Source organism: Cyanistes caeruleus, chromosome 1 (assembly GCF_971803275.1).
Source record: "Cyanistes caeruleus chromosome 1, bCyaCae1.hap1.1, whole genome shotgun sequence".
NCBI lineage: Eukaryota > Metazoa > Chordata > Aves > Passeriformes > Paridae > Cyanistes > Cyanistes caeruleus.
The window spans coordinates 133,902,019-133,927,611 of NC_141701.1; the positions used below are offsets into that span (position 1 = coordinate 133,902,019).

At 38.3% G+C, this 25,593-nt stretch overlaps 1 long non-coding RNA gene across 1 annotated transcript; it reads right to left on the bottom strand.

Moving 5' to 3' along the window:
* Nucleotides 1–393: 393 nt before the first annotated feature.
* On the bottom strand, nt 394–21,641 carry LOC147655924 (uncharacterized). Its single transcript, XR_015278667.1, has 4 exons — nt 21,497–21,641; nt 3,162–4,147; nt 2,485–2,727; nt 394–1,838 (listed from the first exon to the last, which is right to left on the bottom strand). It is a non-coding gene; the product is annotated as an uncharacterized LOC147655924 (long non-coding RNA).
* Between the last annotated feature and the right edge of the window lie 3,952 nt (nt 21,642–25,593).

The window sequence follows — 25,593 nt, forward strand, 5'->3', positions numbered from 1 at the left end:
TTCATAAATACAAGAATGTATCCAGATTTTTCTGAATTCACCAACTTTGGTCATGTGAGTTTTTAAAGAACACAGGATCATACTCCCTTTGGAGTATATATATACTCCCTCAGTGGGAGCACTGAGAGAACTTTGTACCTAGGGGGAAAAATCTTTGATCAGAACAGAGATTTCTGATAAGGATGTTAAAGAGTTGTTACCCCCTTTTTAGTCACAGCATGGAGTCTGAAGGGGACAATATTTTTCTGTTTGACACCATATATTCTGCAATTCAGATCTACACTGCAGTTGTCTTTTTAGACTCTGGAGTCATTCTACATATTATCAGGGATAGATTCAATACCTTCATAAAAAGGTTATGTACACAAAAGAAAAAAACCCAAAACCACATAATGCCTTGAAAATGCTTTTATTGTCGGTGAACATAAAGTTTCCTACAAATATATTTGTAGAAAACCTTTTAAATAACTGTGCAAGTAGAAGTCATTTCAATCTGTAACTCTTTTGGATACAATAAATAATCTGGGCAATCTGGGCAATTTGTCACACCGAACTGCTAACAACAGCTCCAGCTGAGCAATTGTTTGGAAATGGGGCTGCATTCAACCATTTCTCAGTCCCCATGGTTTAGTAAGAGTGAAGGTATAATGAGTTTAATAAGAGACTGTGCATTAGAAAATCAATAATTCCATGGCAATCCAAAATAAAAGGCATTGATTATTTTGGAGATGCAAAAGAAAGGGACAGTTTTCTGTGAAAGCTGGAAAAATTTGTCTCAAAAGCCCATCGACCTATGTGACAAAATATTCATGTACTTGACTGAGAAACTCTATTGTAGGGTTAGAAAAAGTACAGTTAAATTCATGTTTTCAGATTGTGCAATTGTATTTTCTGGCATTAACTGGAATAAAAAGCAAAATTACTGGAATACAGGAAATTAGCTGAAGTGAAAAAAGCACTTCTGACCTCAGGCTCTGTTTAGAATCAGATGTTATGATCTTAGAAACATCTGGAAAGAAATCAACACTGGTTTTAGCATTCTTGAGGGTTGCTTTTTTTTGTCTCCTGCATAATCCTGAGCATTCTAAAGAAGTTAAGCAAGGCAACATTTCAGCCTCATTTCTTTCCTGTTCTGCCTCTTTTTTCAGTCTTGGTAAAAAATCAGAAGCATTGGTGTCAGAGAATGAAAAGGAAAAAGGAATTTCATTTAGATCTGGTCCCAGGAGAAATCACAATACCAGACTCCCTGGGTGGGGATTTGCAGGGGGATTTTCTATGCTCTTCCAATCTGTATTTATTTAATTATGACAAAGAATAACCCACATTTACGCCCTGTGCCTTGAGAGATTGGAGTTGCCCCAGCCTGAAGAGGCAAGATTCAATTTTGTGAGTCTGTGTTTCTGTTTCTATTTACTACCTGGTAAATTGGCTGGTTTGCTCCAGATATTAGTTGGAGTATAAATCAATAAACAAGCAGCACAGACAATCAGACATGTGGATGAAAGTGCAAACTGGAACCCTAATTTAACATGACAGTACAGACTGAAATATAATCTCTACTGGACTGGAGTTTCTTAACACCAAGCTTAGTCCCATGACTAACCCTGTGGATTCCTACAATGAATCTATCCATAAAGTGGCACTATGAATTGTTTTTATCAGTGAAGCTTTAAACCTGGTGACACAATTTGTTAATCTAGAATTTCTCTACAATCCTATTAAATTTCCTGGTTTTGTAGCAAATAAAGTGCTGTCACCCTATTTTCCCTATGGAAATAGCCAGATGAAAAGATGTCCAACTTCAGTATTTTGCTTTATACATTGTCTTGAACTCCCACCTGTAAAAATGGAACATAAAATAGTGTAATAAGCAAAAACTTTTAGTGAAGACATTTTCTTATCCTTAGAGCAAGGATCAGATTAACATTTATAAAGCTATGAAATGTAGAAACACACAGAAATTTTTGAGTTGCTCATGTTCCTTAGGTGATACAATATCTGGTATTGACAGTAAATGATCACCTCCAGGGGAAGGATGGGTCATTACTGCGGGGCAATGGCTGGTGGGGAAGGCCTGAGATGGGGCTGTGAGAAGATGACAAGCACAGTTAGGACTCTGGAGCTCTTCAGCTGCCCTCTATAAATTATCAGGTCACTGTCAGCATCCAACATCCCACAGCTGATTTCCAGAACAAACACCTTACATGCAACTCTTAATGAGAATTTGCAGACTTTGAAGGGAAATCTCAGGTCCAAGACTTCAGTTTAAGCATTATTTTTTGGAGTACTGCACTGCTCAAGACTTGTTTCCCTAATTCAAGGTAATTCTGCAATATTTCCTTTTCAGTACTAGCAATCAGAAACTTCGATAACTCAGACCCTGATTTAATACTTTGATAGACTCAAATGGAAACATTTATAATGTGTGCTAATGCCACAATAATATGCATATATACAGATAAAAAAACCTGCCTGTTTGCTTACCATCAGTCTTATCACCACCACATGAGACTTCTCCTGTGCCAGGTTGTGCCTCTTGTGTGAAAGGCCAAACAAGAGATTGGACACATGAAAGTTTTGTTAAAACACACTCCTCCAAGAGCCTTTCAAGACACAGTGTTCTCCAGGTTAGGGAAATGCTGTCATGAAAATACCAAATCTGGGATCTGTCACGAAGAGGAAAGTTGCAGGCAGGAATCCAGTTCCACACCACTGATTTTTATGATACTACAAAGAAAAAAATCCTCTCAGGTTATACTTACCTCTGGTAAGGATGAAGTATTCATAGAAATAATTTTTATTTTTTTACTTACTTTCTGATCCAATTTTGATGTTGTCATATAAGAGATAAAGCATTTCTTTCTACTACCAGGTTCCAGCAATTTGGTCTGAAAATTTTCTCTGCTTCTGAGAGTTGTGGCCTCTAAAGCCTGTCAGTGTAGGCATCACAGAGCTCATCTAAGAAAGGTCCCTACAAAGGCATCAGATCGTCTTGTTCTTGTGCTAAGATCTGTCCTGTGCACTCAGCAGGCTTACCCACAGGTAGATACCCATAAAAGTGACAAGCACCTGCAAAACCTACTCCACTGAAGTAGCAAGTAAAAATATTTTCATCTCAAGGGTATTTCTTATTTCCAGATATGTAAGTATTATGTACTTACTTCTTCAAATTTTAATTTGATCACGCTGCTCATTTCCTTCAGCCAGGTGCATCAAATGATTTGGTGCTCATATCTCTGTTATAAAGGGCCTCATACACAGCAATCTGGAGTACAAAGCTGTAGTTTCCTTTATTCCTAATTCTCAGAATTTTAAACACTTTTCCCTTGGTTTAGCAAATCTTACAGGTCACTCAATGCAATATATTTAACCTAATGTAAGACACAACTTTCTCTTAGAATAAATTAATATAGAGCTTTAAAATGCTTCTGAGATTCTTGTGCATGTTGTATGACAGTTTTCAATGCTTGTTTAGCAAAATTATTAAATGTAATTCATAGCTTAATATTCAAGCAAAATTCACAAAAACAGAATTAAAGAAAACAAATCATTTTCAGTAGTATACAGATCAATCCTGGAGATAGATAAAAGATGTTACAGAAAATGAAAGGTGTGCCTAAAACAAATAACACTCTACCTCTAGCACTCCACCTCACTTGTTTGCCTGCTGCAGGCTAGGTTAATTGTTGGAAGTTATCATTCCTACTACTTTAAGGTACAAAACAACAGGATTACATTTAACTCTTCCAGTTCAAGATATGCTTTTTTTTTTCCCTTTCTTTTTAAAAGTCAAATATTGTCTGCTCAGCACTTTTTAAAATTGGAGATAGCATACTGATGCCTCTGGTTTCCTTTGTGTCTGGTCCTGAATGAAAAATGGAAACCCAGCCATTTCCCAAAGCAAAGTAATTTTATAGGTTCTGAAATTTCCCACAAGTGATGACTGGTTCATTTATAAGATTGCCAATGGGACGGGCCACAGTTCATCTACAGAGGGAATGTCATATGCCATAATTCATGATAATATTCATTCTAGATGAAGTGGAGCAGCCAGGTAAGGAAGAACAAATGTCAGGTCCTTGGAGGCAGCAGGCAGTTTCTCCTCTGGTGTTCATTGTAGCAGGGTTTCCTCACAGAGCGGCTCCTTCTGCAACAGTGATGACATGAGTGAAAATTGAAACCACTGAGGCTGTACATTTCATGTCTACTGGTTTTACTCTCTGTGTAGATATGATCTACACACACTTGGTATAATTACACTAGAAAGCACTGAAGTAGTTATGTACAACTAAATTTTCCATGTATTTGTATAATTGGACTTGTAAAGCACTATATAGCATAATGACCATTGGTCCAGAAGTATTTTTACTGTCCTCCTGATAAAAATGTGAATATTTACCAGGCAATATATGTACCTGAGTTTTCCCTTTCTAAAAGCTTCCTCGGTACTGGCAAATCTGTTCCCTTTCTGGAAGTTTTGTGTTGAAGTACACAGTCTTCCCACATCTTCACTACCTGTCATAATCCTGCTACAGAAAATACAGACTGCAACATCCCCCCACAAAATATCCTTCCCTGAACTCTTAGTCAAGGCATGTATACTCAGGCTCTGAAAATACATCTACTCTACTGGTTTTTTAGATGTTTCACTAAAACACAATCCAATAAATCAAACCTAATTCATACCTGACATTTGAGAAATAATTGATGAAATTTTCTGTATGGCAGACTATTGACTTAACTTTTTTTTCCTTAGAGCCCTTTGAAAGTGTCTGCAAAAGCATTCTGATAACCTGTCTGATACTGTTAGCTCAGAAGCAATACTGGAGCGTGCTTTACTTAATTTCTCCTTAGCAGGATTTGAAACTCCAGGAGCAGAATGAGGACCTTTATCTGAAATAATCTGTTCAGGTAACTCATAAGCAGCAAAAAGCTATGTCTCAGCTCACCTCAGGAGCTGAAGTATTTAACAAGTGGATTGTGCATGGCCACCCCAAACTCAATTAGGCAATCTCAGGTGAGAAGAAGCAGGTTCTAATCTATTTGGTGGTTCCTAAATAATTAATTCAGTTATGGTGCTCAAGTATGATCAAGATATCTCTGAAAATATAGACAATTCATTATGGTCAATATACTGCTAAAAAAAAATTAAAAGGATATTACTGTTTACTTTCAAAGTATAAAATATTGTAACCCAACCAGAATCTTAACATATTAAAATTCATACAACTACAGTGAAGAATCTCTTTTGCCACTTAATATGATGATGAGAACAAAGTATAATATTCTCATAATATTATATTCAAAATATAATATTCTCATCATCATATTAAGAGGCAAAAGACATAATGTTAAGACAGAGTTTAAATCTAAGGTACAATCTGTACACCTCTCATATCTGCCTCAGATGGAGAAAGGCTTCCAGAAAGTGAAATAAAGTCTAATCTCCATGTCTGAAATAATGTTTTTTTCCTCAGCATTACTGTATCCAACAGACTGTTTTGTTATCATATTTAGACTGACACTTATTAGGGAACATAAAAACACAAAGACCTTAAATAAACATTTAACTTTCACAATTTTTAAATTATTATCTCTTCTATACTGACAGTCTTTCTTCCTGTATAATCAAAGGTAAAGAAAACTTTCAAAATGTGAAAAGTGGGCTTTTATTTCAAATCAAATAGTGCAGCTTGTTCCTTGCTCTCAGGATCTCATGATGATTAAGCAAAACATGTGCTCACTTCTTCCACAGAAACCAGCTCAACAGGGAAAGGAGCTCTTGGGATTTCTTAAAGATGGCTAGTGTGTCTCACTTTTCTCTCAGTTTCTTATTAAATAAAATAAACCTTTTAACTATAAGATTTTTGCTAAATCTTCATAGTGAAATTCAGCCAGTATCCGAAGAAAACTTAAATTTCTTCATGGCATAAATGTCACTTTTTCAACTAGAATTCTGGGAAAGATTTTTCACCTGCTGCTGTCTCTGAAAACGTATGTATAAAATACGACTGCACATCCTGAACTTGTGTTTCGTATTCTTAGCATTCTCATTAAATTAAAAATCTTTCATGCTTTTATATATCCTTTCCACTACTGCTATTTTTGTTCTTTTTTAATAAGACGTAATCTTTCACTACTTCACTTTCCCAGACCATTTGTTTTTGCATGTCCTTGTCACCAAGTGTCTGAACATTTTCTAACTTAAAAAACAGGCTCACACTTTTTCAGGTTACTTGTACTTCAGTTGCTACAAAACCCTCACAACTCTCTAGGCTGTTTTACTCACTGATTTTGTTGTAATGGAAGGGGTAAGGGCAGTACCTGAGGACAGGACTTCAAAGTTACCCTTTCACACCTCTGGTTGCCCTCTGATTCCGGGTTTTTCAGGGAAACAAGCTGCCCAGCCCTCCTCTGCCAGGGTAGCACAGGTCTGGGAGCTCTACACCTTCATCCAGGAACCAGCACTCCCAGGGAGTGAGGAAAATGGCACTCCTATTTGTTCCAGGAGCTTGGTGGAGGCAGAATGTTCAGTCTTTTGGTTTTCTCTTGATGTGAAACAGATGGAATTTATTTCTAGACCCACTTAGGGTTTTAGGCACACTGAACATACTTTTTGCCTAAGTCAACGCATTGGTCTAATATGTTAGACTTGCTCACCAAAACAAAATTATTTTACACTGTATAATCTATAAAACAGGATTCACCATGTTAGATGTACTCCTTTAAGTAACATAAACTGAATAGATGAGGAAATCCAGACCAGCTGGCAGTGAATCCTTGTGCATGCACAGCCTGAAGTACTTTAGAAGGTTTGCTCTAGATGGACCTGACTTCTGTGGCACCAAGTCTTAAAACTGAGCTGGTGCTCCCCACTGCCAATAATCCCACTTCTCTGGATTATTTTTTCATTCCCTCATAGGAAACTATTTCCACTCACATCATAAAGTCTTATCCCGCTGTAAACATAGGCAACTTGTCACTCTTGGATAACAAAAAAAAATCTACAGCAGAAGGAACAGAAACCTGTACAGGAATTAGCAGTGGGAATACCACAGGAGTTTATAAAACATATGGGTTGTGGCTGAAATGTGACATATTGACATTCTTGTCCTTAGCCACAAGTGCTACCATATCAGACTTTTGCTGCTTGTCCATTTACACTTAGCAGGCAGGCCAATACCTTCCCTAGTTAAATAAGTTTTTTATTAAAGTTCCGCCCCTGATTGTTTGAGGGTTTTTTAAAATAGAAATGAGTTTCCACAGAAGACTGAGCCTTTAAAGAAAGCAGGTGTCCACACCCCTGACTTGAGCTAAGGAAACAAAGCTGAGAGGAATACTGGCAGTAACAGGCAGGTGTGCTCAGGTGAGCATAAATGCACCAAAAAAGGTTTTATCACCAGGTATGTCACTCCAAATTAGTAATGAAGCAAGATGTGAATCATTCTATATTTTGTAAGACAGGTGATGCTAAAGACAAGCTTGTTACCTGGATTTGGTGACTAAGAAGGGCAACCATGCCTATCACACACATCTCAATACTGGTTGCTAGTTACTGCCAACCAAAATTTCCTTCACTCACCCTCAGAGCCCAAGAGTAAAGCTACTTGTAGTGTGACTGCAAACTTGGTACTGCCACAGGTTAGTAATAAAATGGGTTTATAATGTGCCTTCTGCTTACAACTTTCCTACCATTTAGCATTCACAAGAATGATCTCTGCCCAATGGTAGCACAGCTTTCAGCTTTCCTGAGGCCTAATACATAAAAGTGCTCTATTTCTCTGTGTGTCATGGACATTAGACCACAACACCCTCTTCAGTAACAGAAACACCATTTTTTGACCACAAAGTGCTCTTCCTCAGTAGCCACTCTTCTCCTACCATTGTAAAGACCTGTATTTGAGGTAGCATGTAGGGAGAAATTATTCAAGAAGGGGTGCCAGAATTCTGGCTGAGGGGCACGTACACCACCTGGGGCTCACTGTCTATCATACACACACAATTCCCACAAATCCTGGAACCTATGATGCAACAAGGGCTGCCAAGACATGGAATTACTGTAAGCAAACACAACTTTAAAATATGCTCCTAAAGGCTGGACTTATACCTTTCCAGTTCCTTACAATAATATTGCAGGTGGTTTTCGTAATTGACAGTTAATCATTGGTTTTGCCGCTTCTCCAAGTCAAAATTGAGCCCATGCCAAAATTTTCACTCAAGTTGTCTCACTAATCTGAGCGCACTTGCAGGAAATCCCCCATGTCTGTCATCTTCTGAGATGCTTGTGTGAGGTGGTTACCACTTTCATTTCTGGCTCCTTTATAAAATCTCAAGCAGAAGTCCATCAGCCTGGGACACAGTATATATGTCATGACCGCAGGAAATCATTCACTACTTCGACACAAGAAAACAGCACCAGAGGATTCTAGGAAATTCTGCTGGAATAAAAATCAGCAAGCTTTAACAACATGTATGCATAAGCTTGATACTAATACGTTAAGATTTTTTCAGCACATCCATTACAAAGTATATGTAAAGTTTTTGTTGACACTAACAATCTTGCTTGCCTTCATTTGTCACAAATGCAGTAAAGATCACCACATAGCTCAACAGACTCTGGTAGTAGGGCTAAAGCCAACAGAAGCTTTCAGTATCATGTGGGTTCTAGTATTGTAACATTTTACCATGGCTGCAGTTTAAGCCACTTTATTTTTTTCCCCTCTAAACCTAATATAACTCCATAAACAAATATTTCCCTGTTTCCAATTTTAAAAATTAAATATGACTACTAAGTTTTGCTGGAAGCAATTATCCCTGAGTTTTAGAAGCAGATATTTCTATGTTTTCATTCTTAGACCACTAGTGAGATGCAAAGATTTTGTATAATAGAAATTAACCAGGTAATGACTATTCATAATTATACTGCTGATTTCAAAGGGGAGACTTGTTGCACTCATATAAAGATTAATTTTAGTGGTTTTGTTGAAATTGATAGGGGAAGGACTGGAGTTTAAAAATTTAATGGCCTAATGATCCATAAGCTGTTAATTAATAGAGGGAAACATATTTTATCTTTCATATGAAGTGTTTCACTTTATTAATTAATTAGGCCTTCATATTTATATGAGGCATAATTTGATAAAATCAGAGTATTTTTTATTAACTAGAAAGAAAAATATTTTTCTAATTATAAATTATGTTTCATGAGACAAACTATTTTAACTAAGCAAAATGTGTATGTATGTGCATATGTGTGCACAAGGTTAAGTATAAATGATGCTGTAATTTAATGTATAATGTAATAAAATATTACATCTTAAATTTATTATTGGTTCAGAAATATTATAGGCATTTGGCGAACCATATTGATTATTCTAGAATTAAGCTCATTTGAAATGAAAATTATATTAAAAACAACATTTAGGGCTTTTCTATGGGATGATAAAACAGGACCTGTCAGTCATATCATTTTCTACTCATCTCCAAGAGTAGTGAAAAAGATTGATTCTTTTTTTTTTTTTTTGTAACCAAGGTTTATATTTAAAATAAACGTGGTCTCTGTTCTTGTTTTTCTCCATACTGAAAATGTAACTACAAAACCAGCCATTATTTAAAAAATTGGGGATTTAACAAAGATTCAGAGTGAAATCTACTAGGTTGTCCTCCTGGAGGGAAGGGAGGTTATTTTTGATGCTTCTAAGGTTGCAGGCTTTATTAAATTCTGTAAAGAATTTTACCACTTACATGGTATCATCTTTTTTGTCAGATAGATAATATCAAGAAAATGGGCTGAAAGTTGGTAGTTATGACATCTCTTAGGCTATGCCTATGTTAGCAAATTACACACAGCCAGAATTTTAGCTCTGGCACCAAGACCAGCCAAAGCAGGATAGCTTTGGAGATCTGGGTAAATTTCCCATCCTACAGATGAGTGTCTTCAGCCAAACCACCTTTCAGAACCACAACAACCATGAGACCACACTAACAGCTTATTAGTATAGACAACAGAATCCTGGTGCCCCAGAGTATTGCCTGCCATTGTTTAATATATCAATACATAACATTATATCCTGGAGTCAGATCTGTAAAGTTTCTTTTTATATGTCATTTTCTGTGATCTATTTTCTCTCCCTTTTGATATTAATAGAGCCAAACTATTCTAGACAAGCTGCTGAAATATACCTCCTTAAATGAAAGAAAAAAGTCAGAAAGCATAATACTGATGCAAGAGTTTCAGTGGGCAATAGATGTCCATTATCCCTGTGCCATTGATGCTACTTCTGGCTGCCTTCTGTTCTAAGGATAAGAATTTGAGGAGAGAAGTTGTTTAGAATTAATTAATTATTCCTTTATTCTTAGTTTGCTTATATTGTCATGCCCTGGCAGACCAGAGGGCAAACCTTGTCCTAGAGAGCATCAAAGATAACCAGCTGGTCAAAATAAGCGGTTGTCCTGCTGTATTCAGTGATGGTGTGGCCTCAGCTTGAGCCCTGTGTCTGGTTCTGGGCCTCGCAATACAAGAAGAATGTGAAAGTCCTTCAACATGTCCAGAGGAGGGCAACAAAGCTGGTGAAAGAGCTGGGAGGAATGCCCTGCGAGGAGTAGTGAAGACTTTGGGCCCAAGTAGTTGGAGAAAAGGAGCATGAGGGGTCTCTACAGCTTCCCAAGCAGGGAAAGTGGAGAGACAGCTGCTGATCTCTTCTCCCTGGTGTCCAGTGATGGGACACGTGGGGATGGTCCAAAGTTGCACCGGTGAATGTTTCTACTGGACATCAGGAAGCATTTCTTTACTGAGAGGATGATCAGACAGTGTAACAGGCTTCCTAGAGAGCTGGTTGATGCCCCCAGTCTGTCATTGTTTAAGAGGAATTTGGATGATACTCTTAACAATGTGCTTTAACTTTTGGTCAGCCCTGAATTGGTCAGGCAGTTGGACTAGATGGTCTTTGTAGGTCCCTTCCAATTGAAATAGTCTCTTCTATTCTATTTGCTTAATTTCAGATTTTTTTATGCCGTTCCATCTTGTCTTGTTAGTGCTCTTTTGAGAAGACTCTGTTGGTGCTATGCTTTGAGACCAGGCCAGCTTAGCAAGAGTCACCCCAAACTCGATCCTGTTGCCCAGATACAGGCACTGAAAGTCATCCAAGGGTGTGATACCTCCTCAAAACAAACTGAGATTTCAGATCTTTGGGGTATTTCAAGGGCACACTAGAGACCACTGTGTTTATGGAATAGAACTGGGACCTTCAGACCTCCAAAAAACAACAAAACATCAGGGCTTTGCATACAGTCTGAAGTGTTAAAACATGCTGCACAGCAAAGATGGCATGATTCTCACTGACTCATTAAATTCAGCTCCACAGGTTTAGGTTCCTGAATGTGGGATAAGGGTGGATAAAATCTGGATATTCTGGGAGTACTTAAAAATTTTGCTGTTATCTCAGCTATAGAATGTAATTTCACGAGAGTGTCTCCTTATGGCATCATTTTCATTTTCCTAAATGTGTTTTTAATAAAAACATGGAGGAGAGGAAATCTCATCCTGGCATGTACCTGCCACATGCCTGCTTCATGGTCCCAGGGAGGACTCAAGTCTGTGTATTCACCATGTGACACCTGAGGGAAATGCACACATTCAGGGAATGCAACATGAGAAAACAGGTGCCCCAGCTCCAGCCCTGGCCTCAAAGAATGTCTAAATATAAAACTTTTCAATTAAAATTAAAAACAAAAAAACAAAAAACAACAAAATACAAACAACAACAAGGAAGACCAAGTCAAAAAATGGTATATGGTATATGATACAGAGACTATGTACAATCAGCTCAGGAAATACTGGAAATAATGAACAGATCCTAATAACAGAATACTGCACATCCTGTTTTCTATACAGTGCCCAGCTGTCATTGCTTTATGCTGTACCATATTCAACAAAAATTATATTTCTTCCAGGCTACAATTACTATAAACTAACTAATTAAATTCACATTTCAAACTGTCTGTGGAATGATAATCCAACATCTTAAATAAAGATGCTAAAATGAAATAGCATGGATAAACATTATACATCTGTTCTTTTTCCTTTTTCAAGTGTTTAATTCATATTTCATAGGATAATGCTGTAGCAGATAGGACTATTTCCTATTCAATAAATTAAGAAATCTGCTTAGCTATTATTTACACTGCAACATTTCCTATATGCCTTAGGATTGTTTATTTGTGGCAGCTTTAGGAAGCGCACAAAATAAGATAATGCAACATTTTCTCACATACAAATAATCAGCATAGAACCTGAATGATTATAGCTAAAACTCCTGTCTATAAGCATCCTATCCCATTCCAAATTTCTAGAGAAAATCTTATGAAGAGAGAGACACAAAAATCATTCAAAATAGTGTTCAAAAGAGACAGATGGTGAAATAAAACAGACCAAAAGCTGCCAAGAGTGAAGAATGGGGAGAAACAGAGGCTTTCTCTAAACTAAAAGAAAGTGAGACTTGGAAGAAGACCGAAATCATATAGATAGATTAGTATCTTATCATATGATTTCTTAGTCAGTCTTTGGTCCTAACCAAGCAATATTTTGCTTTTAAGAGGCTATTTGTCACTGGCAGCATTTGAAGAACAAAAGCATCAAGAAGGATATTTACCTATTCATTCTGTTGGTCTGTTTGCTCACTTGTTTGTCTTAAGACAGACACACACTAGCTTTCAAGGGATAAGTACTCCCTTGTCTGCTGGAACCCAGAGTGAATCCTTCTGTGACAATTCTGAGTTTACAGATGCCACAATGTCCAGAAGGGGACAAAATCTCACCTTCATGCATCAAATCATCATCCAGCCATCCAGCCTTCATCCATCTCAGAACAAACTGGGCCAACATGCTCCAGCTGCCCTGTCTCATAGACCCAGGAAGCTAAGTTTCAGAGGGACTATTGGAGGGCTCAGTGGGAGACAAATTACAACAGTTCCTTCTTTATCAAAACTAAAACACTGATATAGACCCACCTCCTGATTCTGGACATTAGTAAAGCTGGAGTGGCTTCCAAAAACTGCTGTTAGGACAGCTTCAGAGTCCAGATCCTGCTGGGCAGGAATATTTTCTTTTTGTTTCACCTCATGCTGACTGGTAGGTTTTGGTTGCTGCTGTGCCTGCTGCAAGGGTCAAAAGCACATAAGAACCTAAGGCTTGCTGAGGCAACCGTGGGAGAGGAGTTGTATCTTGGACAGTTCTGTGAGAGGGAGAAGTCTACATAACAAAAATAACAAAGTACAATGATTTTTTTTTTTTCAAGTAAGAGCTCAGAATATATGGACTATGATACGTTGGAAATATTAATAGAAAACAAGTACTAATGTTGCAGTAGTTCATAATATTCACAGAATAAGCTGAGTTGGAAGGGACCCACAAGCACCATCAAGTCCAGCTCCCAGTCCTGCACAGAACCATCCCCAAGAGTCAGACTGCATGCCTGGGAGCATTGTCCAAACATTTCTCTAACATTCTCAGGCTTGGTGCTGTGAGCACTTCCCTGGGGAGCTGTTCCAGTGCTCAGCCACCCTCTGGGTAAAGAACATTTCCTGATATCCAACCTAAACCTCCCCTGACACAACTCCCTGCTCTCTGAAAGTTCCCTCTGGTAGAGGAAATACTTTGTACTGAGTACATGGAAACATATTCCTCTGGACTACCAATCTTGAAACTGAAATTATAATGGAAATTGTTGATAAACTACCTACAGCTTGTGAAGAGCCATTAGAGGCTGCATTCTGCATTATGTCAGACAATCTTTCTTTTAAGAGTTATATTTTTGGTTGCCAGCCCTTCTAGAGTCAATTTAAATATATGAAACTTTACGTGCCAGTCGATTGATTTTCCAGAAAAAAACAGTGCTGGAAACTACTTACAGTCATGCAGTAATTGTACAGCACACTATGTCTTCCAGTATTTTCTGGTTGTGTACAGTATTTTGTAGACTATTATAATACATCCTCAGATGAAAATTAGTTAATTAGTTTAGTCTGCATGTCCTTAAACACAGATACAATGGTCAATAATAAAATTAACAGAGCACCTACACTGTGGCAAATAGTGTACACACATTTCTCAAAAGTTTGCAAGAAAACCATAAAAGTTATGCACCATTTAAGGAGAACAGTTTTAATGAGGAAAGCATTTCACTTTGGTAAAATGTATTTTATGTAAATTGTGTAGTAATGGATGTTGGATAACTTCAGTACATTAATCACTTCCCTTCAGTATTATTTCATGGTCTTTTTGTAAGCCAGAACCCCAAGCTCGAGGATTGGAGTCTGCAATATCGGTGCAAGAGGGATGCAAAATCATTCTAATGTTGAAGATATTTTCTAGGTGAAGATAAATATAAGGATACAATCATACTTACACTATTTTGAAATATCACTATTTTGAAATTGGATTAGGGTGACTAGAAGTAAGGCCTGGTGCTCGGAAGATATCGGAATGTAACGGAAAGATATTAAACCCCCCCCCTCGTTAGTATGGTAATGCCTCCTGCAATTAGCCAATAGCACCTAGCTGTGATGAAAGCAGATGGGAGTAACACAGTGAACCTAGGTTATAAAATGTCAAATTCTCCAGCAATAAACGCCATTTGCCATCCATCACATTGGTGTCTGTGGGTAATGGACCGAGTGGCCAGGGGAGGCCACCGTGCTGTTCCTTGAACCAGGGTGTTTGCCTTGCTTAAAAGGCAACAGGTGACCCTAATCCAAAATAAAGCCTTCCTTGCTGAGGAGTAAAATGAGGCTGTGAGTGTGCAAAAAGAAAGGTATAATAAAGCCTCTATGGTGATCTGAACCCCACCTCTGGGCTCTGTGAAAACAACCATTGGCAGAAAGTACTATCTGGCTCCAGCTGTTAAATGAAACATAAATTGCAGTAAGCCAGTAACCATACACTCAGCATATATCTCAGAAAGCAAAAGAAAGATCCTTCCCTTCTTTGGCCAGAACAATTTTCAATCGTCATTCTAACTGCAGCTGAGCAGAACTGCAGCAAGCACTTTGAGAAACCACTAACATTTCCTAGCAACATTTAAAACCAAAATATCAGTAACGCTTTTCTTGAAGAGCAAAAATGAACTAGCAAGGGTAAGAACAATTAGTTGAAAGATGTTCCAGTGACGTACATTGTTCTTTTCTATCCCACTTCAGTAAAATATTCTCCACTCTCCTCTATTTTTACACTATAGCAAAGATTGCTACAAGTTTACAGGTAGCCAGGTATATTCAGTGTTAGAGATTACATTACATTAACCATGTAGTAAAGCAGCTATTACAGTCACTATTACTACAGCCCACAGAGTCAGGCACTCCAGCTGTCTTGCTCTGGCAGAGGTGCTAATAGATGATGACTTTTTTTGATGGCAACCACTGTAGGAAGGACCCATTACACCTGTATATTTTCTAGATCTCACACAGACCAATTGCTGCTGCTGCAGTGGAAACCAGCTGCCACTGAGAATACCAATGTGTGATTGGAAAAGGTTGTCATAGCAGTGCTGCTTCGTAAGGATAAGTAAACTATCTCCAACATGAGCTATGCAGGAGTAGAGGGATACTGATCCACCCAGGACACACAGAGTTACTGAGCTGTGAAAAACAGCATAGTTGAGCACACCTTGTAGGAGGCTGGATTTTCTGGCAAACCCACATAAAGCCAAGTTCTGAAGTACCTACACAGCTTATAGTGTCCCAAATAACCAGTTCAGGGTTAACTCAAGTATCTTAGCACTGTAAATTGTTACATTTTTATAATCTGTTTTCACAAAACATCCATTAATGTGTGAGTGATGACGCAGGAATAATTATTCCACAAGTAATGAAAAGGCTTGCAAGTCTTGTGGCAGTGCTAAATATAGATAAATATGCTCAGTGTCTTCTTTTTCTGAAAACAATTGCTTTTGTTGTTAGGCTGGCAGGCACACAAATCAGAAACCATCACCCCAGGGACTCAGATGCACACCTGGAAAAAACCAGCACTGATTGCTCAGACAGATTCATACAGATACATTAGAAGTATGCAAAGAAGGCCTCACCTTCATTCTGGAGAGAAACAGAAATTATGGTACAAATTGGTCAGTGCTTATGAAGTTGCTTCTTTTTGTATGACATCTAGAAGAATAAAGTTAATGGATCGTCCTAAATCTTTATGCAAATTTGTGCAAAATCAGATTTTCATGGAAAAGCAAGCAAGTTACAAATGTAAATTCGGCTTCCACTGAATCACTCATTTCTCAGGTGCCACTTTCAGGCTATGAAAGGCTGACAGTTCTGGTCTACCAGCAAGAGGACTGTCTCTTAAATTGACTTCTCTCACAAAGTCTACTGCAAAAAAAGAAAAAAAAAAAAGAAACATAAGTTGATTTTAAATAAAATATGAAGACTTGAATTAATTTCTTACTGAGAATCTCAGTAAGTGTCTTCTGTCGTTGGGAAAATACATTGTTTTTTTCCTCCAAGGTGCACCTGCTCTTTCTCTTTAGTTATCAGTTTCATTATGATTTGTAAAAGAGCATCCTTAATCTTATCTCAGGGTTGGTCTGTGTGTTAAGGCTTGCCAGAGGACAATCACAGTGAATCTCTTTGACTGAATCTGAAATGTTTGTGGCTTCACTGCTTTTTGTTATCATTCACCCTTTGTAGAGATTATCTGTCTAAGCTTGCTTCCCTGGCTTCAGAGACCATTAAATTTGGAAGCTGAGATTACCTTTGGTTCAGCTGGCATTTGATTGACACAGGGAATACACATTTACTTTTCCAGGTCTTTTCCTGATTGGTGTTTCCATGCTCTTTGCTCAGCTTCCATAAACTGTCTCTATCTCACACTTGTTCTTTGTAGGAATGTCAACAGAGTGACAAGATGAATATCAATACCTACCAGGTGTGGAGCACACACTTCTGTTTATGGTTTAGTGAAGGATGATGCTACTTCAGGATGTGATATGGCCACTAATCAAGTTATGAGTATTAAACTTTGGAGAACATAAAATCACATCAATTATTAAAGCAGCAAAGATGTCTGCAGATGACACTTTCAGAGCATTAGCTCAAGTAATGCAGCTTATTTCAAAACCATAGAAGCCTTTGTGGCTTTGTAAGTCTAGAAAGAGGCAATGGAAGTGTTTCTTCACAAAATGTGATGTTTGGGCAAGGGCATTTCTCTGTTTACTTTCTCCTTAAACAGAAGGCAAACAGGTGTTCAGGTTGTGGGATGTGGTGCAGATTTCCTACTTGGGTAGTACCATTAAATGACATCAGACTTTAGTAATGCTCCATATACTACCCCAGTGATTTAGCTTTGCTCTTACAGCACTGCACCACAAGACTGAGATACTTTGCTCTGCACCTTTACTTTCATTTATTACTTGAAGTGGTGAATGTTTAGGCTCTCTTATCTATGCATGAAACTGCATAAGAGATCCTGGGCAAAATAACGAACAAGTCTTCTCCTTCACCACATATACTGCATTCCTGGGAGAATTTTTCAATATGTAGAGCCCTTCAAACTCTCAGGAGGATCAAAGTCTATTTATTTTAAGAGAGAGCAGTCTCAGAGGGCAAATTGTAAACTGTGAAGATTAACAAGGAGTTTTTCAAAGGCATAAAGGGAAGTCAGATGCCTAACTTACATTAAGAGTCAATAGGAGTTGAGCATTTAATCCCATTAGTGTCTTGGAAAAGCTGCTTCTGAAAAGAAACTTTTATAGTCTCATTGAATTTCTAAGGAGTGGTCTGAAAATTTCTGAGTAGACTTGAGTTTCAAGTTCCCTACATAACTGAACAACAGTCAAAGGGCAGCAGGTTTTCAAGCTTTACAGCAGCTGAGATAAAATGTTGGATATTTATGAGGTACTTTCACTCCCCAGATATCCTCCCCTAATATACTAAACACCCCAGTATGGGATGGTTAACCTCTCTTTTGTACAGCAATTGATCACCAGTGATACTGCACTCCCACTTACCAGCTGTTTTCCTTCTTTGATCATCGCCTTTTAATGAGAAAAAGGTTTTTTTCAGCTCTCTGGTCTTTCTTCATTAGTTTACCTTCAGCAGAATGCCTGCAAATGACCTTTCCCTATCACTTAGGTGCACTCTTTATTTTTTTATCTATGTTCCCTCACAGCCCTCAATAACAAGGCTATCATACATGCCAAAAAAGGCTGCCATTCATTTTGTGCATACACCCCGACAAGCTCTTCCCATTATTCACAAAGCTTTCACAGCATTTGCTCATATTTACTTACTACAGTTTAATCCACATGAACTCATAGACCACTCATTTTTATATAATTATTGTTACTTAGAATTCTAAACATAGAAGGTACTTTTTTTCTGTCTTCTGCCTCATGTCCCTTAGTGTGAAGATTATAAGTACCACTTTCTCTGACAGTCTCCTCTTGGAAGCCAAAGCTGGAAATAGATTACATAGAGATTAATCATCTAAACTTTTCATTTCAAGGAGAGGGAAAGAGGACATACCTTCATGACCTACTTCTTTATACAACTACAATCATTCAATCATTTTCTCTAGTGTAATCAAGAAGAAGGCTTAGGGATTCTGAGACATGAGCGTTGGTTGAATCCTGCACTTTGGCGGGGTGAGACACACAGAGCCAAGTGTAGCACTCAGTGGAAGCATGCTGCTGCAGCTGCTGGAAAGTCCAGGAGCAGTCTCTAGGCAGCAGAGCATTCCCTTTAAGGCCAATCAGTCTGTCAGGTGTCATACACTCACCACCAGAGACATTTGTTAATGAAAAGCAGCAGGGAGAAAATTATACATCCTGGAGCTGGAAACCTCCCCACAGATCCAGCAAACAGAACAATTCCAGACTAAGGTGTGTGGCTGCAAAAGCAATGTCCCAGAACTTATCACCATAATTTCCTCTCCACTTCCTCTCTGCTTGTATTCCAGTGATGAACCATCCTTGGCTGTTGCATGGCTTGCACACGGTGCTTGACCAGCACCCCCAGGCAGGCAGGCACAGAACCCCTCCTGTTGTTGGGATCTATGTCAGTGAAGGATTACAGGCATCAACACTCACAATGACAATTCAGGAAAAGAGGGTGGGGAGTAGAAAAGAGCCTGAGGAAGGGTCCCAGACACACAGATACACATTACATAGACCTTGACTAGTGTTTGATACATGGTTTCAGTAGGAGCTACTGAAAATTCATCAGTGTTTTCCATACTGTCCTCAAACATCACCAGTAAGAACAAATGATTAAGTCCCCATTTTAATATGAATAATTAGAAGCACATTTTTTAAAAAGTGGAAAAAATTACTGTTCTTATTTTCTCCTCCTTATTTTCCTCACTTCTTTATGATGAAAAGAAGAATAAAATGGCTATATTTTCCAAATACTCTGCCTTTTTCCTATTTTTTACCTCTCCTGACTAAGAAAACATAAACTTATGACAGACTGTTTCCTCCACAACTTGCCATTTAATGCTTTTCCCCTCTCTTCCCTCTTCTTCCGTTAAAAAAAAGCAACAAAACAAAACTAGAACATAAGAATTTTTGCATCATTTTAGAAAAGTTCTTGATTACATTTTAAAGTTTGCATTCTGTATTTTCCTACAGTAAATATTGTATCTGGCTAAGGCTTATCTATTCAGCCACTTGAATACAAAAACCTACTGTAATCTAAAATTTCTGCACCAGAAAATGCAAAGTAGTGATAAAAACAACAGTTCACAACCAGGTGAAGTTTTTTAATCAATTATATAGAATATGAAAGAAATTCAAGTTAAGAAAATGTAAAGGTTAAGATATAGTATTATATAGAATTGTAATATATAAATATGATATACATTTCCAATATGTAGAAAAACATAACGTTGTATAATATAAAATTTACATTTAATAACTTGGAAAATGCATCAGAAACTGGTTGTGATGAGGCAATAACACAGAACAGATACGTAAATAATAGAAATACATTTAAAAATTCCTTAATCGTATATATAAAAAAATGTCAATGAGAAATATGGGAAGAGTCAACGCTCTATCAGAAATGTGAGTGGCAGAGTGTTGTTTGTAAGACCTATTTGCAAGGAAAATGTAACTACAGAAAATACTCAGGCAGTTTTAGAGTGCCTAAGTGAAGGCAGCACATTGCCATTCAGTAGCAGGCACGCAGGAGATGAGATGTGGGAGCCAATCCATGGTTAGGGCAGATTGTGATGGCTCCGTTGTGTTTTCCACTGGCACATCTGGCACAGCTGCAGGACCAGCTCAGCTGGGGGTGTTCAGTCCCCCAGGGGCACTTGGGGAAAGTTCAGAAAGCAGGAAGAGGAATGAATGCTCAGGGCACAGTGGGGCTGAATTAAATGGAAATTAAAAGAACTGAGTGTGCGTAGCTTGGCTGAGCACAGGATTAAAGGGCAAGTTAAGGGGCTCTTGGTATGGGCTGTGAGTCATCTTTAGCACAACTCATGGAAATACACACATCAGCAATGACATGAATGTAAGAACAGGAAATTCAGACAATGTCAGACAAAATCCTTCCTGAAATTATCTTCTATAAGACTAAAATAGTTTCCAAGCAAAATCACAGAACTTGGAGACCCTTTCAAACCGGGCTGGGAAAATCACTTAGAAAATGCAGGGAAATAAGCTGCTTTACCAGGACAGTAGAAGGGACCTTTTAAAACATCTTTTGTCACTTTTTAGTAAGAATTCTACAGAAATAAAATTATAATGCTGATAATAATAGGTATTGGCCTAAATATATTAAAATTAAATATTTCCATGTGAATGAGATTAATCTAAGTAATGCAAAAGAATTTTAAAATAATAAAAAAAAAAATTAAAAATATAATCTGAAAATGTACATGGAATTTAAGTCTCAAGTCAAAACCAGTTGTGAGTGCAGTCTGGCTGCACTCTCCCCTCAATGCCATCTATCCTTCTGGCCTACTCAGCCTCATGGGCCTGCCTAATGTTTGTAATGTTTGTAAAGTTCAGAAGAAGAGCAGCCCTACTGATATGAGGACAAAATGGTATGAGAAGAGACCATAAAATCTGAATTTATAGGCTATAAAAAAGCAGTCTGAGGAGATTTAATTTTGGCATATAAAATCTTAAACAGTATCATTAATGTCAAATGCACTTACTCTTTTTTTTCTGGGAGACAGATAAGAGGACAAGGGGCATAATTGCAAAGTAAAGAAAAACAAATTTGAAACAGATGCCGTGTGTCCCATTTTTCTTTACACAGAGCCACAAGTGTATGCAGAATAGCTTATGAGTCAGAGGCTGAAGCTTAAACACTGGAGGATCATTCAAGAAACAATTAGGGCAAATAGTATCCTGAGGGGATTAGAGTATTAAAAGAAAATGAGCCTTAATAGACTGAATAAACTCCACTTAGCCCCTGAAATTTATTATGTTCATAAACCCCAAAACAAATATAGTAGCAGAAAGATAAAAGCTAAAAGTAGCCTACTCACTTAATAATATATTCTTCCTTCTCTATATTAGGGTATGATTCTGGTCTTCACTTTTGCTGTTGAATATTAAATGCACAGTTAGATTAGGGATATTTTGAGACATTCAGAATCTGCTTCAGGCAAAATTAACAAGAGCATTGCCTCTGAAATTTGGTACAGCTGTTACTAATAAAAGAACTAGTACTGCAGGCTGAAACAGCTGGAGATGATAAGTGAAAATAGAATTAAGGCTCAGTAATGCAGTTTTGTGCTCCGGAGGGAATTCTGGACAAAATCTGCGTGTGGCCTCAGATCTGTTGGCCTTGTTCTGTACAGGACCCCGGTGACATGGCATCAGCACCCCAGCACTGGCCTCTCTGCAGATGGCCACACAAGTTCTGGCAGCTGGGAAGTTCATGTGTTTGGCTGGAAGACCATACACACGTTCAGACAGAGGTGAAGATGAAAGCCTGAATGCTAAACATTTTGCACAAGCACAGTCCACTCTTGCTGGCCACCCTTCCCCTTTCCACTAGAGACCGTGATATCTGTCTTCTTCCTATGAAAACAATATTCCCCCTTCCTCACATGTTCTGTCTCAACTGGTTTTCTGTGTTGTCACAGCTCCCTGCACATTGCAATGCACAAGCACTGAGAAGCATAATGTCACACAGCTTTAAAGTCTCTATTTAGGTGGCCACCTTGCACTACAAACTCTTGCAGCACTCTTCACTAAAGAATTCAAGAGTGGTGTGAAACAGAAATAAGGAACCCCACAATGAAGAGCAATATTCTGTGTGCTATAGATGTTTCCTGGACTCTCAGAGAGACTGGAAAACAGGTACTCTACCTCCAGCTGCCTCAGAGGCAGAAAGAAGGAGAACAAAGGAGCTCACATCGCCCTGGGCTATCTAATCTGATATCCTGCTCTAACAGTGCTTCACCACCTGCTATGGAGGAAAATACAAGACAAACATAGGATGACATACCCTTGAGAGGAAATTTCTCTCTGACCCCGGGCTAGTAGTGGTTGCCTGTTCCTTGCTATGCCAAGAGAATTTTAGAATACTCTGCTGTGCAAATATAGCTCATGACTAATGAATGGCATATGCCTTGTCCCAGAGCTCAGCTTAAAGCTTTGCTCAGGATCAAGGTATTAGGGAGAGTCCATAGAGACCTCAAAATCTGCATGAAAAAAAGGGGTTGGGAAGTGTGTGTAACAGAGTACCAGGCTGTTCTTGGATTTGAAAAAAATACAGTCATTGTCTCTGGACGCTGTTAGTGCTGGGACATTAAACTAAGGTGCCTAACACAATACCAAGAACTGAAGACCTAATCCACTGGAAATAAAATCTAAACCTAACCAGTGATTTTTTTATTTTTAATTTTTTTTATGTCTACAAGAGCTGGCCTTCTATCTACTTTGGGCAGCTGAGGTAAATTGGGTCATTTAATAGATGGACTGCATTATATAAGCTCCCAGGCCCAGCCCTGTCACAGAGGAGAAGACAAGAAGAAATTTTAGAGAAAGGCTTCTTCTGGAATTTGAACAAATGCTGTAAGACTGTAATAGCAAACCAACTGAAGTCTTAGGAGCTGTTCCTTTGAATGGGTGCTGGATCAATTTTTAAAATTTATCTTTCCTGACAAAAATAAGCAAGCCTAAGATCCTAAAGTTTGTAAGAGGACTACATTCACTCTAGCAAGCTTACCTGCTAACAGTGAGAGAAGTAGGTAAGAAGGTGGTCCTTGCATCAGATACCTTCCTGTTATCCTAGTCTCTCCAAGAAGTGCTCTTCTGTCAGGCTCCAGTACACTTTGGCAAGATCTGGGCATTTCACATCTGCATCTGATTACAGCATGTCTACTCTTCCCTAGATATATCCCCGAGGTCTCTACTTTAGGATTCCTTTTTTTTTTTTTTTTCTTTTTTTTTCAGAATTTCTGTCTGCCTCTGGGTTGAAATAAGAGGGGGATTTTAAGTACTTTCCCCCAAAAAGCCCATGATATCAGGTACAGGTGTAGCTGCAGGAGATGTTAGCCACCACAATGGCAGTGGTAGAGTGCCTGAAGTGAGAAGTCTGTGAGTAAAAAAAGGGAAAAAAGGCTTCAGTAGGAGGATGTTCAGGCGCAAGAGGAGCACCATGAAGAACCAGGAAGGATGATGAGGAGATAAGGTGCTCTGAAATACATTGATGGGGAAAAATCCATAGCTCTGGAGAGAAAAGAGTAGTGGAAGTTTGAGAGCAACTTACAGAAGAATTGTGGTGGTGAAACTGTAGTGGCAATTAGACTTAATTTTTGAGACAGAACTGATGACATCTTTGGGCTCTGTCTGCATTAGAAAGTTTTATAATCTAAAGAGTGAGACATAATATAGAACATCCTCCTCCTTAGGCAATTTTTCCCAGAAACCTGGGAAATGTTCAATAGTAGGGCAATAGCCCCTCTAGGAACCTTCAGTAGCCTGTCTGGTATTATACAGGGCTTCTCCTCCTTAGGACCTCTGCCCAGTACTCCCTTGGTCTCCATCTCAGCCTCTTCCTATGTTTGCTATTTAATATATATATGCTACTTCTCACAGCAAGTGCAGGTGTTAATAATGCAGTGGAATGTGCTATTCTCTTCATTCCATGAATATGTGTCATATGTCTTTACACGGAGTCTGCCAGTTGTTGGACAAGGATTGCTTATTTATTGTGAGTGGAAGATTTATTGCAAGTACATTCAAATCATAAAGAAGTCAATTGACAAGAGGTGCTTGAGCTAAGAAAATCAAAGCTTCCTTCAATAGCAACCATGGAGGGTGGCAAGAATGAAGCATCTTAAAATTACCTATTCAATACCAGATTCCCACTGAGCAGTACCTGGCTCTGTGCAGTCAAAAGACTCCAGCCCACAGCTCTACAGCCAGGTCTGCCCCTAAGATCCAGCAGCACATGTCCTGTGTACACACAGGGCAGGGGAAAGAGGGGATTTCATCATGTTAACTGTGTTTTTTTTTTTGGTCCTGTCCCTTCTTTCCACATCCACACCCTTAGTACATGTACCATACTCCCTGCTGCACAATTCTGAGTGTAATTTGCCCCACCAAGCACTCTCCTCCCTAAATTAATTCCTTCAGTATTTATTCCTTGATTTACACCATTATGGATCTGATTTCTCCTCCTTTTACACCCAGTGATTAATTTGCAGCATTTTTGTTTGTGTTCATGTACAATAGAGTCCTGATATTTTTAGTTTTTCTATTTAATTGTTTTTTTTTCTTGGGACACTACTCCTTTTCCATAGCAACACAAAGGTTCTGAAGGAAAAAGTGCATAACCACTCCCTCCCTGCCTTTCTTACCCCTTTTCTTTATCCTCAGCCATGCACACTATTGCCAATGCCCTATTCCCAGGTTTGACAAAAAGCATCTCTCTTTAAACTTGCATTTTGTACATTACATCAAACACCTCAAAACAGCCAAACAGAGCCCAAGAGTTAGTGCTAGCTGAAGCACAGCAATTGCACATTTTCAGACTGACAGCACTGTTCCTGCTTAGAGGAAAGCATTTGTCAACACTTCATTTCATAACCACACACACAGGTCACGTAGCTTATAATAAACTAAAGATATTGCATAGCTTTTCTACATGCAACAGAATTCTGTTGAGAATCGAGATGTCAGGAATAATTTATACTCTTCTCTTTTTCCACCCCTGACTGGACATAAATAAATATCAGACATCCTGTACGGCCTTCTTCCTATTAAATACTGTTTATTAACATCTGTTAAAATTAATAGGTTTTTTATCCTCTTACCATTAATCATTTTAAAATGTGCTGTGTTTGTTGTTAGTGCAGTATGGCAGGCAGTAGAGACCCTTCCCCTCTTACTTTAATCTCTAGCAAATTACATTACAATGGCATCCTTTGGGACTGCAGAGTTTTGGATACATCAGCATTTCCTTTTACCAATACCCATTTTCATCTTTAAAATTACACTCTGCAATGTCTTGACACTCTGCATGAAATGTTAGATCATGCATTTGATTCTGAAAAATTTAAATGTGTCCATTCTTGACTTACAGAGCAGGCATTAAAAAAAGAAAAAAAAAAGAAGAAGAAGAAGAAAA